General features: G+C 43.7%; 1 protein-coding gene and 1 long non-coding RNA gene across 7 annotated transcripts in view; one reads left to right on the top strand and one right to left on the bottom strand.

Annotated features, from left to right (window-relative positions):
* TAMM41 (TAM41 mitochondrial translocator assembly and maintenance homolog) overlaps nt 1-13,851 on the top strand; it is a 138,350-nt gene that overhangs the window by 77,628 nt on the left and 46,871 nt on the right. For all 4 annotated transcript variants that reach the window (XR_014561215.1, XM_083726861.1, XM_083726863.1 and 1 more), the window contains one exon: nt 5,096-5,293. The gene's annotated coding sequence lies outside the window, so the exon portion shown is untranslated. The remainder of the gene's footprint in view (nt 1-5,095; nt 5,294-13,851) is intronic.
* Nucleotides 1-13,851, bottom strand: part of LOC310838928 — a 106,433-nt gene that overhangs the window by 74,663 nt on the left and 17,919 nt on the right. For 2 of the 3 annotated variants that reach the window (XR_014561220.1, XR_014561221.1), the window contains exon 1: nt 929-1,152. The exons of the other annotated variant lie outside the window; for it this stretch is intronic. This is a non-coding gene — a long non-coding RNA (uncharacterized lncRNA). Of the gene's footprint in view, nt 1-928; nt 1,153-13,851 lie in introns of those variants that run through there. 3 annotated transcript variants of the gene reach the window in all.

The following is a 13,851-nucleotide window of genomic DNA, read 5'->3' as shown; positions in this document are numbered from 1 at the left end:
TTATATTATATTATAATTATACTATATTACTATTTCCTCAAAAGATCCAATGTTCTATCTATTGTGGCCACATATCATAATATTATTACAAGTTGTGGGCGGAGCCGGTTGACTGTATGCTTCAGCACCCTTTAATTCCTGGATCCAGCACAGATTCAATTCAATTCCTGGAATAGCCATGCTAACTTCCTGGTGATGCTTATGGTCAAGGTTGTCTCTTAGTATGCATAAATTCAGGGGTGAGATAACACCCCTTCCTTATAGGTTGTCTTATGCAGCCATTGGTTGGAATTTTTAATTTTTATCAACAAATATTTTCAAAACAATACATTTTATTCTGCTCAATCTCCTAAGGTTCAAGTTCAGGGCATAACATACGCAACAGTACACACAAAGGATTGTGTAGTGTAAATGCTACTTTGTTTAAAAAGATTTCAGTACCTTCTGTAGACCCTAAACTCATGACTTTCATGTTCTACTATTTGTTCAAACATTTTAGGACTACAGTTCATCGTCAGCTAATTAAGTGGCATAAAATAGTAACTGGAGGCCTCCAAGCTGTTCCTTTATAAATAACTAAGTCGTTTATCAGCTGCATGAGACTGCTTCTTACAGGGATGCGGGTGGCACTGTGGTCTACAGAGCCTAGGACTTGCCGATCAAAAGGTCAGCGTTTCCAATCCCAGTGACGGGGTGAGCTCCCGTTGCTCAGTCCCAGCTCCTCCAACCTAGCAGTTCGAAAGCATGTCAAAGTGCAAGTAGATAAACAGGTACTGTTCCAACGGAAAGGTAAACGGCGTTTCTGTGCGCTGCTCTGGTTCGCCAGAAGTGGCTTAGTCACTTCTGTACGCTGGCTCCCTTCTATCCCCTCTTAAAAAGAATAAACACAATAATCTGATTAACGTTAATATAAAAGTAGTTTACTCACAGATTCATTCAGGTTCACAGACATATCCCTGAAGGCAGGCTTAGGTTACATAACAACTAGAACTATTCCATAAAGAAGTTAGTCCCAAGTGACTGTGACTAAGCAGTCACTTGTCCAAACACACAGCAGCATACAAAATGGAGAACACACACACTGATCAGAACATGGAGGCCCTGTGCTCCTCCATGCTAGTACAATAGACCACACCCTCTTCAAGTCACATGTAGTGGAAGTCTATCCTAGCTCAGGAAGAAGTCTTCTCTACTGTGCCTCTTTCATCCTGCCCATGATCCCTCCCACCCCCGTTTAAACCATTCTGTTGACTTGCCTTCACCAACAGAATGGCTACACTGGTCACCATCTTGTATTGTCATATTTTATGGCTCTTCAGTGGATCCCGGGTAAAGGATTGTTCTTTTAAACATGTCTGGACAAGATACATCAGATTGTTCAGATTTCTGCTTTGGATGTAAGTTGTTTGTGGAAAATTTTGGCTCAGCTACTCTCCGTAGCTCTGTATTGCTTATCCATGATGATTGCTGCAAAACCACAAATAATTGCAAGACTTTCCTGGGAATGGATTAACATTCTGTGGATAAATAGCAGTAGAAGTAAGAATAATAATAATATAGCTGTATGGAAATAAAAGCAGTGGCTCAATAAGAAAGAGATGCAAGCACCTAATAATGTCATATCTGCTTTCATAGGCAAATGAAAAATGGTTTGTAATATAACTTTCATACCTGGGAAAGTGGGCAAGCTATCCTTCATGAAATATGTAATTACTTCATTTTCCCCAGGAGTTCAATAGCATTTCCAACAATGAAATATTTTATAGGGCGAGAGAGAGGGCACTTTTACATGCCCAGTGGAATGATCTACAAATCCCTAAGAGTATAATTCTTGCAGTTCAGCTGTTCATAACAGATGCAAGTGGCTGCTTTTGCATACCTTGAAACTAGGTAGGTGAAACACCACAGACCAAGACCTTGATTTCAAATCAGACTACAGAGCAAAATATATAGTCAGGCATTATTGGTTATTGAGTTTGCACTGGTGACATTTTATTACATAGAACTTTACGTATTCCCCCCCTCCAGTTTTTTCCATCTTAAAATCTGGAATTTAACAACGCAAGGGGAAGAATTAAAAATAGTTATAAGCAGATTGCTCCTCCAGCTCAAACATTTCTGCCCTCTTTTCCCTGATGCTTATGGGAAGCCAAGTATATGAGCCCAATAGCACTTGCTCACCCCTTCATGTTCTCCAGTAACTCAGATTCAGAGCCCAGATTGCCTCCAATACTAGAGATAGCACATGTTAATAATGACTAGTAGCCACTGATACTTACTGTCCCTTAATTTGTCCAATACTCTTCTGAAGCCATCTAAGGGCTCATCCAGACTTCCTCTGGGACCACACTTTTTTTTGTTCCTGCACTTTCCCTGCAAAAACACACTTATACTCTTCACTGCTGAATCAGAGCAAACAGCAATTTGTGGCAAACCTTAATTGCCATTTGTTCTGATTCAGCTTTGTTTAGTGGGGAGAAAGTGCTGGGGCAAAAAAGAGGGAGGGGCTCAGACATGGTGCTTTAAATTTCGGACCAGTGCCTAGAAAGTGTGTGGCAAAAGGTAAATGTGGGTGAGCCCTAGATTGGTGTCCGTTGCTGCTTCTTATGGGAGTTTACCTATATGAAGAAGTGCTCTTTTTTTCCTGTCTGTCCTGAATGTTCCCATATTCAGCTTCTTTAGGTGGTGTGTTTAGGATTATAATTCATTTTATGTTGCAGTTTTCTTTATTTAACTAATCACTGTTATGAGATCCAGACAAGCTTGCTCTCATCCAGGAGGACAACGTGGAAACAAAAGCAGTGCAATTTGTTTTTCTAGTAACATTGTGAAAGCTATTATCTTCCCAAACCAATTTGTACAAGTAAAATATGTAACTGTGCATGTATCTTCTTACTTTGCATAAGTCATTCAACTTCCAAGATACACAGCTCAGTTGTGTGACTTCAGGGGCTCCAAAATTAAGAATGCATGTCCAGTGTGCATAGGATTGCAGGCAGGTTAGTCTTTCAAAGCAAAGCAAGTAAAGAAAAATCACAGTCAATGTAATTCCAAAGTAAGAAATCCAAATTTAAGATTTTCTAGGTTATCATCAAACCCACCTGGAAAATGAGCTTTGCTTATATGAAAGTGTTAATATAGGTGCATACGAAGCTGCATTATATTGAGCCAGGCCACTGACCCATCTGGTTCAGTGCTTCCTGTGCTGATTGGCACTGGATCTTTGGCAGGGTCGTTCTCCATAGCCCTACCTGGAGATGCCAAGTGATTAAATCTGGGACCTCCTGCATGCAAAGCAGAGCTACTGAGCCTTTCCTCAAGGCTTCACAATTTGCAACAACTTTCAGGATTAATATGGGTCACTCCTCTCTATACCTTAACATGGCAGAAAGTGGAAAAACCCTCCCAAGTAATCATTCAAGCCAGTCAGCATATATTTGGCTCCCTGGATGGGATGGTGTTGGCTTGGATTACTGTATTCTTTGCATCTCCCACCCTTTTCTAGTAAATTGGGAGGCCATGACAGAGAGCAGGTAGCAGGTTATACATCTTCTTCCATTTTCTCAGAAACTCATTCCAAATTTAAAATATTCAGCCGCTTAGTTACAGTAATCATTATTTCTCCTGAACAGCAGCTCTGTCATTAACTTTATAGCTTATGAAACTGAATTTCTGAGAAGAAATATTTGTGGTCTTGTTGTTGGCATCAGTCCGTCTCAAGAGACAATGGTGTGTTACTCCAGGGGTGAAATCAAACCACTGTGTTAGCAGCACCGAAGTGACTTCCCTGGAGTGTAAGCCTGGGCAGTGTGTATGAAGGTCCTTGGCTGCCCTGACAACAAGACCGCCCCCTCTCCACCTCACTGATGTGGTCCAAAGGAAAGCAGAGCAAGACATTTGACACCAGCTTGGCTGCAGGAATTGCTGGAAGAAGGTGTACAAGGCGCCATCCTACCGTCTAAGGGACTTCACTCCGGATTTGTTTTGGGCTTACTGCATAGCCTTTTCTTTCTCCCAAGATATCCTGCAAGGCAGCTGAGGTTTAGGATCAGAGTTTTCCTTCTCCTAGACAGGCTACCTTCCCAGGTTGATGCGTTCCATCTGCCCCTCACAGTCTACAGCATGTGCAGAAACCACCTTCTTGTCCGTCAGACCTACTATTGGTTTCACGTGCTTAATCTGCCAGATCCTGTCTTCACATGCAGGGGTGAATTCCTAATTCACTCAAGGTTTGAGACCTGCTGGCTGATTTAGCTGGTTTAGCTAGTCAGTCAAAACTGTTCCTGGGATGTGGCTGCTGTAGCATGCTGACGGCTTCTAGGAGCCACAGATGAAAGCTGAGTGCAGCTGAGATAAAAGCTGGACAAACTACCCTAGAAGGAACACTGTGTCACCCACCAAAAGTACTACTCTCCATTTGTATTCTAAGCTTATGAAATATATACAGAAATATTGCACATCCGCTTTACTTACTTTGTGCATTGAACAGTGCTAAAAAATCCCCGATAATGTCACTTTTATATAAAAATATACTTGTGATTGTATATCTTTTATCTCATTCTGTTTACTGGAAAGTCCCTAAATGATTCTAAATGTCCATTTTCCCTATTTACTTTGCCCTGGAGCATTCTCCGGCTGCGGTGCTCTCAAGAAAACAATATCCAGAGTAAAACTGATTACTCTGGGAATGCATTGTGAAAACCACTTTTTAGTGCAGCAGACATCAAGTAGGAACATTTAAATGCCCACTGAGTATCAACCGAACAAGGCACATAAAGATCAAAACAGGAAAGTGTGCACATGGCACACTAAAATGATTTATGACTATACATTTTAATTACATGGGCACAAAAGCATTGTGAGCCGTGGAGATCAGGAAACATCAAACACCCTCTAGGCATAAGCATATTCACATCAAATTAAATCAGGTTTTTCCCCCCTGCTGCAATAATAATAATCCTATTTTCTTGAATCAATTTTTATTGAAGCAATATTCGACATATAATCTATAATTATATATTACGCCTAAACTCTGAAATGTTATTAAAATCCCAGGTTTCCAGTGGAAGAAATCAAATTGTTTTGTTTTTTCCAGGCTTCTTGCCTAGTGGCAATGCGGCTGCTGCCTTGCATTGAAATATTGATATCAGCACAGGTTTGCTGGCTTTAAATATTGAAGAGAGCTATTAAGGCCATGGAAGAACAAGTGCAAGACCTAATCAGTGGGAAGAAGTTCTGAAGAGCTGCCAGCAGCTAGAACCAAGAGGGGAAACCTCTTCATCACTTTGATGAAGTAAGTAGGAGTATTCATGTTCAAGAACTACAAAAGCAGGGCTATGACATCCTAGTATATATTTTACCCTGCCACCTGGCTGATACATGCTGGATTATAAGCAAAATACATCAAACCAACCCCAGGCATGTTGGTTAAGATGCAATGCTACAATCAGGAGCTGGAAAAATATGAAAAATTTGGATTGCTTTTGTACAATGTTTCAGCATATTTGTGCCCTCTCCCTTTCTCTTTGCGATACAGTGTATACAAGTATCTTTGCAATAGAGTGGTACCTTGCTTTAAGAACAGCTTAGTTTATGAACAACTTGGATTAAGAATGCTGCAAACCCGGAAGTAGGTGTTTTGGTTTGTGAACTTTGCCTTGGAAGCAGAACATGTTTCGTTTCCTATTCAGTGTGTTCCATTTGTAAATTGAGTCCCCCCTGCTATGGGAAAACACACCTTGGTTTAAGAACACTTTGGTTTAAGAACGGACTTCCGGAACGGATTAAGTTCATAAACCAAGGTACTACTGTACTCTCTTCTGCATCTCTCTCCACCACCCCCTTTCCCCTTTTAATACGTGTAACTAATTCGTATACTCCAACTGCTGCTATTTATCAACTATTATTTGGTATCTATCCCTGGTCAAAGTCAGTTCTGTGTTTTGTTCTTTAGCAAACTGTGAAGGATATTCTTATAAGCATAAGAATTATTGTTTTTCTTTCTTACTATTGGGTTGTTATTGGGAGGTTTTAATTTTTATTATGTACCGTATTTTGTGATTTTATATTGTAACTGCCCTGGGACCTGCAGATATAGAACGGTATACAAATAAATAAAATATAATAATAAATAAATAATAATAATAATAATAATAATAATAATAATAATAATGCCCTTCCCTGGGTCTCTAAAAAGTACATTTTTGATCAAGTGTGTGTGTATATGCTTCTTGACTCCGGTGCACATATGGGAGCAGTAGATTTCCTATCCCTACCCTAACTTCTTATCAGGGGTTAATGTCACTGCAAGGCCAAGGGAAGAGGCCTTATTACCACCACCATGTACATACTGACTATAATGCTACAACTTTTCAGTCACAACTAATCATATCTTGTAAGAACTTCCACAAAATTGTCAACAGTAGACCCCAAAGGTTTCTGTTCCAAAGTGAGTTCCCAAAGATAAATTGTCAGTGTCTATGTAAATCAGGTTGCAGAGAAGAGTTCTTCTTTTCATTGTTGCATCCCATAATACATGGTCTATTGTTTTTCTTAATCAGACTTTAAAAGGTGGAGTCAACACTTTTGACATTGAATAAATTGCTCTGCAGAGGAGAGCCCCCTGTCAAAATCCTAAACACACCAAATTGCTTCATCTGTCCCTGCTGAAGATCCCAAAGTCTTGCACAGTTGGACAAAGGGATCTGTTCCCTCACCATCTTCACTATTCACTTAGCAGTGTTTCCCAACCTTGGGCCTCCAGCTGTTTTCGGACTACAATTCCCATCATCCCTGACCACTGGTCTTGCTCGCTAAGGTTGATGGGAGTTGTAGTCCAAAAGCAGCTGGAGGCCGAAGGTTGGGAAACACTGACTTAGAAGCTTCCACTTAACTCAACACATTTACTTTCAGCATGGATCAAGGCAATGCAACCCTACAAAACTGGACCTCCAAACACATCAGTTGTAGTTCTGAATTAAAGACCCATATCTCATTTACCAAATAAGGCTTACATCCCACACCTCCACTCTTCCCTATCTTTTTCTCAGCATGTTTGAGTGTGTGATCCTGTGTATTCATTTGGGAGTAAGCGGTGCTGGATCCAATGGAACTTGTAACAAATATACATTTAGGATTGTACTGCATATTGCAGTTTTTCTATAAATATAATCCTCATGAGATTAAAATCTTCAGTTACACAACCTGCTTAAACTCTTTCTTTTCTTTTTTTTAAGAACACTCTTTATGATCCATTTAGTGCTGTAACAGCTTCTAGCTTCTGATGCTTTGGGCTGCTGGATATGGTTTTTATTGTAATGCTGCTGTTTTGCTTTGCTTTTATGTATTTTTATTGCTTTTTGTTGCTTTATTGTATATTGTTTTACTGTTGTATTTTTTAATTTCCTTGCAAGGTGCCTTCGGGGTTTTTCCAGACCAAAAGTATAAAATATAAATACAGTAAGTAGGTAAATAACAGCAGTAAGCAAATAAATGCATCAGACGTCAGCGCAACACAAGCTATTAAAGAGTGCTCAAATGCTCCATACAAAAATAGAAAAGTTACTTTTGCAATGCATAACAAGCAGGAGGGGACTAGGGTAGTAATATCTCAGGGGACTGCTGCAGGAGACTGTGCTGGAACCACCAACGGATAAACTTTTCCACCTTCCTTGACCCACCCGACTGCCTGGCATCCTTATCAGGAGGAGCTGCCAAATTATTTTCTCTTTTTCCCACTGGCATCTTTGTGGGAGCTGCCTTTTGCCATTCTGGCAGGAATATTACTGCATTTGGCTAGAAAAAGATTCTTTAAAAAAACAACAACAACCTGTTGTTTGCTTTGGTTTGCTTGAATTTTTTTGAGCTTGATTTTTTTCTTTTGTACTTGAATTTTGTATCTGTATGTTATTTATTGTGAGCTGCTTTGGAGGCCAAAAGATTAAATATAAATAAACAGGAGCAATCACTATAAGAGGTAAATTCCGTTTGCTCTTTATCTGTTTTAGAGACATTTATTATTACATGAAGAAGTAGGATGGGTTTTTTTTTAAAGCATTTTGAGTATGTACTTAAATACAAAATTAGATATAACACTACAGTGGTACCTCAGGTTAAGTACTTAATTCGTTCCGGAGGTCCGTTCTTAACCTGAAACTGTTCTTAACCTTTAGCTAATGGGGCCTCCTGCTGCTGCCGTGCCACCGGAGCACAATTTCTGTTCTCATCCTGAAGCAAAGTTCTTAACCCAAGGGTTAGTGGAGTCTGTAACTTGAAGCATATGTAACCTGAACCGTATGTAACCTCAGGTACCACTGTATTAGCAAAAAATATTTTATGGTTTGTCTTTATGGTAGATCTTTTCTGTCAGAAGCAATTCTAATTGTCAAACTGCATGGAACATGGGGAAGAGAAACAACATGAACATTTCTAGTTGTTGAAATGATGTTGGAATTGAACCATGCACATGGGGCAGCCAAGCTGAGTTGCCAGTATATGCTTGAGCACCATGCCCCGTAAAAATTAATAATTGTCCAAGGGTTATATATTTTAAAGATCCATTCTCAAGTCCATGACTCAAATTTGCATACTCACACATACATACAGCACTGGACAAATTTAGGTGATGATTTGCCAAGTCTTGGGGTGTGATTAACCACAAGTTTTCTTCTCCTGTTGCTGCAGCCATTCCCATCTCCCCATAAATCCAGGAAGTTAATTGGACTCTTGAAAAGCTCTGAGGAATGATGGTGTGCCAGCTTCCTGGGCCATTTCCCCATTCCAGAGGGAAGTCAGCCAGAAATTCAACGGAACCATTAGCCATGATAATCCCCATAGAGCCATCAGGAATCCATCCTAATAGGCCCCAAATGAGCAACTCTTTGCTTCTAGATTGTCCCAAGAGGACATGATAACGCAACACGTAGAAGAACTTCAGTGACCTTTTGTTCCAAGACTTAGAGATGACAATGCTGTGATGTTTTGTGATAGCTAAACTAACTCTCTGCTTAAGTCTTAGACTACTACACTTGCTCTTTATGTACTACAGGTTTCTCTTTTTTTAAAAAAAGCTAAGTCCACCCCCCCCACCCCCGTTGCCTTGGATTAATAGTTTCAATTTAGATCTACTTACTGTAGACATTTCCTGAAATTTTAAGAGTTGCTATAGGAACAGAAGTATGACTTAAACAGCCAAGTTGAGTAAACTGTTAAAAAAAAACCCAACCAGAATAGCATTATTGAACAGATAGCTATGCTTCAATCTCACTCTGAGGATAGTGCGTTTAAGACCGATACGCCCATATAGCGTTTGACAGCTCTGTGGCTAAGTCTGCTCCGGCATCTCTACACTGCCTGAAGGAAGGGAAAACAGAACCAGCATATGAATAGCACTTCTATATATAAAATTCAATTGGGAAAAGAAGTGCAGATGGATGAAAGGGGACCTTTTGAAATCAATAAAGCCACAACTGCAAACACACTGATGCAAATCTTTTAAGGTATCCAAATTAAGGCAGCAGTAGCCCTTTCTGAAATACAGTATTGACATTTTCAAAATGGATGGAGCTCTCTTGAAGATTGGGGTTGCATATAAACAGCCACCTTTTTTTCTGTAGTACAAAAGAAGAATCTGAATGTTCCCGTTTACAGTGAGCTTCGTGGTTCAGTTTTGCATCCAAAATGGTGTGCTGGTGGAAGTTCAGTTTTATATTTGCAGAACCTTTTAGAAACATCAATTTAAGCAAGAACTGCCACGCCTGTTTTGTATTCTGCTCTACATCCAAGTTTTATCACAAGCATTTTGGATTGCAGACTGCCTCACTTTCCTCCAGCTTCTCTTATTCCTCCAGCCCAGAGGAAAAACCTCAACATAATTACATGCTACAAAGCTAGAAAATCATTTATGCTGGAGGATTTATTTTCTAAATGAAAGACTCACCCTAAATACATAAATTAGACATTACCTGACAACTGAGCTTTGTTCTTCAGCACATAGAGAGTGCTGTGGTAAATTTCCATTTGTTATTGCCCAGATTATTGTTTGGATTTGCTTTCTAATAACTTGGCTATTGCTAGTTCTTTATTTTCAGGAAACTAGTAAACAATTAAGAAGCCCCCCACCTCTAAATCTATAGGCACAATCCACATACTGGAGGTTTAGATATGATTCTGGGTGCAATCCTGTTTCACATTTACACAGGAGCAAATCCTGTTGTGCATTCTGGGACTTCCTCTGAAGTTCTGACTAAAACAGGTTTGGACTGTGCTGTCAAAATATTACAAGGATGAGGTAAAGTCATAGAACAATGATAGAGGTAAATAATGAAAGGAACAAACATTGCTGCAGGCATTGTGGGATGTTCTGGGTTGTTTTTGTGTGTGTTGAGTTCCCCAGGGCCACCCCGAGAGGGGACAATGACAATAAAGATATTATTATTATTATTATTATTATTATTATTATTATTATTATTATTACTCACACATCACACAGAATTTTTTGTTTAAGATTTTTGGCATAATTGTGGCCACAACTTTATTGAAATACAAATTTGTGAGTGGTTGCTTAGGTATTGGTTGCGACTATCTGCCCTCACCATGGGGGACAGACTGACATTCCACACGATGCGAAAGTCAGAATAGGGGAATACACTTGGGGGTTACGAGGAGCAGGGAACCTGCCCTCACCCCAAATGCAACCAAGAGCTCATTGCTATGGCCCGAGCCCCCTTGACAGAGTGGACAAGCAATAGTTAGCCCCCAATTCCTTTAACGGAATCCCTTGCAGCAGCAGCATTAGAGGGGCAGGCACTCAACCTACCAAGGGCAGGCACTCAACCACTTCCCCTCAACCAACCATCATTCTGTTGCTGTTGTGTTGAAAAAAATATTGGGCACAAAATACTGTGACAGAGTTGTGGTTGTTACAAAACAAACCCAGGCAGTGATGGCATTGTCCATATTAGGCCACCAGACGTAACACCGAGCCAACGCCTTCATTTTGACAATTCCCGGGTGGCCAACGTGCAGAGCCTTCAGGACGCGCTGACGGGAGTCCCTGGGGAATCACGATGCGGTCTCCCCACAGCAGACAGCCGCGATGAGCTGAGAGTTCATGTTGTCTGGTTGCGAAAGGCTGGAACTCTGATGCAAAAGGCCCTTGTGGCCACCCCCTCCACACCCAGTTGAGCACCCGGCTGATGGTGCGATCCTGGGCAGACGCAGAGGCCAAAGTGGCAGCCGATACAGGCGCTGCCGGAAGATCCTCAATCAGAAGGAGCGATGAAGCTGGAGCCGGGTCTTCCACAAATGCTGGAAGAGGGCAACGGCTGAGGGCGTTGGCATGGCCCATTGATTTCTCCGGGCGATGGATGAGCCGGTAGTGGTAGGCAGCCAGGAAAACAGTCCATCGCAGCATGCGTGGCGAGAGGACCGGTGGAGTTGGACGATCACCGGCGAGGAGGCTCAGGAGTGGCTTGTGGTCAGTGATGAGGTCAAAAGTCCTGCCATAGAGGTATTCATGGAACCTCTTCACTCCAGCCACAAGTGCCAGTGCCTCCTTGTCGAGCTGGCTGTAATTCCGTTCCGTCGGAGATAGCGTCCTGGGAAAGTAGGTGAGCGGTGCTTCTCTTCCATCTGGAAAACGGTGACTAAGGACAGCACCGATGCCAAAAGGTGAGGCGTCGCAGGCAAGGACCAGCGGCCTGGATTCACTGTACTGTACCAGCACACTGTCTGATGAAAGGAGAGCCTTGACCGCGTTGAAGGCCGCCGTCTCCCGATGACCCCAGGCCCAAGGCGTCTTAGTGCTAAGGAGTCGGTGAAGAGGCTCAGCCACTGTGGCTTTGTGGGGCAGGAACATGTTATAAAAGTTCAGCAGCCCCAGGAACGCCTGCAACTCCGTCTTGTTCTTTGGGGTGGGGGCCTGCTGGATAGCGTGGATCTTGGATGTGGTCGGGTGAAGGCCGGTGTGCTGATCCCGGGGGGCAGGTTACCATAGGCATAGTCAAAGTCCGGTCCTGAGTCAATAGCCTGGAAATCAGTCCACAAGGAGCGGGGCGAGGTCCGAAACAGGAAGCTGGGCGGGGAACAGGAGCACTGGAGAGTCAGGTCTGGGTCTGGGCAGGAACAGGAACTCAACAACGATGTTGCTCCCACAACCTGGGACCGGGCCGACTAGCCTTTATCTATTCTGAGGCTAGGGGCGGTCCCGGCCCCCAGGAGACCCGCCTCTCTTGGCCTTAAGGCGAGCACTCCTCCTGGGAGCAACCAGTTCCCTTCGCCTCTCTGCCCTGAGTCTCTGCAGATCAGGAGAGGCTAAAGGGTTACTGGGCCCAGGGGGAGACTCACCTGCAGGCACTGAGTCCTCAACCACTCCTGGAGCCAGAGTGGGATCACCTGATGCCTGCTCCTGAGGATCTAACACAGGTGCAGGTGCTTCAGAATCCAAGCCCTGCCCCAATTCAGCCGGCCCTGGAGGCGGGGACTCCTGTGCAGGCTGGGATTCCTCTGGTTCAGCCTCTGAATCAGAATCCCAGGCCATCACAGCCGGAGGCATCGATAAGATAGCCCAGGAACTCTACCTGTGGAACGGCGATCTGGCACTTCTCCCTCTTTACCTTGAGCCCGGCCTCTTGGAACCTGGTCAGCACGGCACGGAGGCGCTCGAACAGCTGCTGGTGTGAGTCTGCAGACACCAAGACGTCATCAAAATATGGTACCATGCCCGGAAGCCCTTGCAGGAGACGCTCCATAAGGCTTTGGAAGATGCCAGGAGCCACACTCACCCCGAACTGCAACCGGCGGCAACGGAATGCCCCCCGGTGGGTGACGATCGTCTGGGCTTCAGCAGTGGCATCATCGACTGGCAGTTGTTGATAGGCTTGGGCAAGGTCCAGCTTAGCGAAGACCTTACCCTCACCCAGGGAATGCAGCAGGTGTTGGACAACAGGAACCGGATAAGTGTGCTGCTGAAGTGCCATGTTGATCGTGCACTTGTAGTCAGCGCAGATTCTCACCGACCCATCTGGCTTGACAGGCGTGACGATGGGGGTTTCCCACTTGGCGTGGTCAACCGGATCCAAAACTCCTTGGGCGATCAGTTTGTCCAGTTGTTCGTCCACCTTAGCCTTGAGAGCAAAGGGAACCCGGCGTGGCTTTAGCTTGATGGGGGCAACTTGTGGATCAAGGCTAAAGGAGATGGGCGTACCTGTATATTGCCCCAAGGTGCCGTCAAAAACCTCGGCAAAGTCTTTGACCAGACCCTCAGTCTCTGCGTTAGAGATGCAGTTGATGCCGGTGACTTCCAGGCAGAGGGCATCAAACCAGTCTAGCCCTAGGAGGCTTGGCCGCTGACCTTCGACCACCACCAACCGGAGCAGGCCCGAAAAATCCTTGAAGGCGATCCGGAACCGGCCAACGCCTACCACGGGAATGTCGTTTCCCTGGTAGTCTCTCAGGTGTACGCGGTGAGAGTCAAGTTGCCTTTTGAACACTCTGGGTACCAGTCTTTTGATGGTGCTCCATGACACGATGGACAGGGCAGACCCGGTGTCGATCTCCATGTCACATGGAGCTCCTTCAATGAGCACCGTGACGTTCAGCTTGCGTCGCATAGGCGAGTCAGTTTGGCCAATCGTGGTTCCAGACGGGCAGTGGCAGTTGGTGAGAGCGAAACAACTTTCCTTGGCAGACTGGAGTGAAGACTTGGACTTGCGAGTCGATGAAGGGGGGGTGTCAGACGGAGCCGATCGGCAGACCTTAGCGATGTGGCCCCTTCTGGAACACTTCCTACAGATGGCGTCTCTGAATCGACACTTGGCACGGGAATGGTTGCCTCCGCAGCCGGCACATTCC

Source organism: Podarcis gaigeae, assembly GCF_964106915.1.
Source record: "Podarcis gaigeae genome assembly, chromosome: 2".
Taxonomy (NCBI): Eukaryota; Metazoa; Chordata; class Lepidosauria; order Squamata; family Lacertidae; genus Podarcis; species Podarcis gaigeae.
Note: the sequence above shows the minus strand (reverse complement) of the source record. Positions and strands in the feature narration are given on the sequence as shown.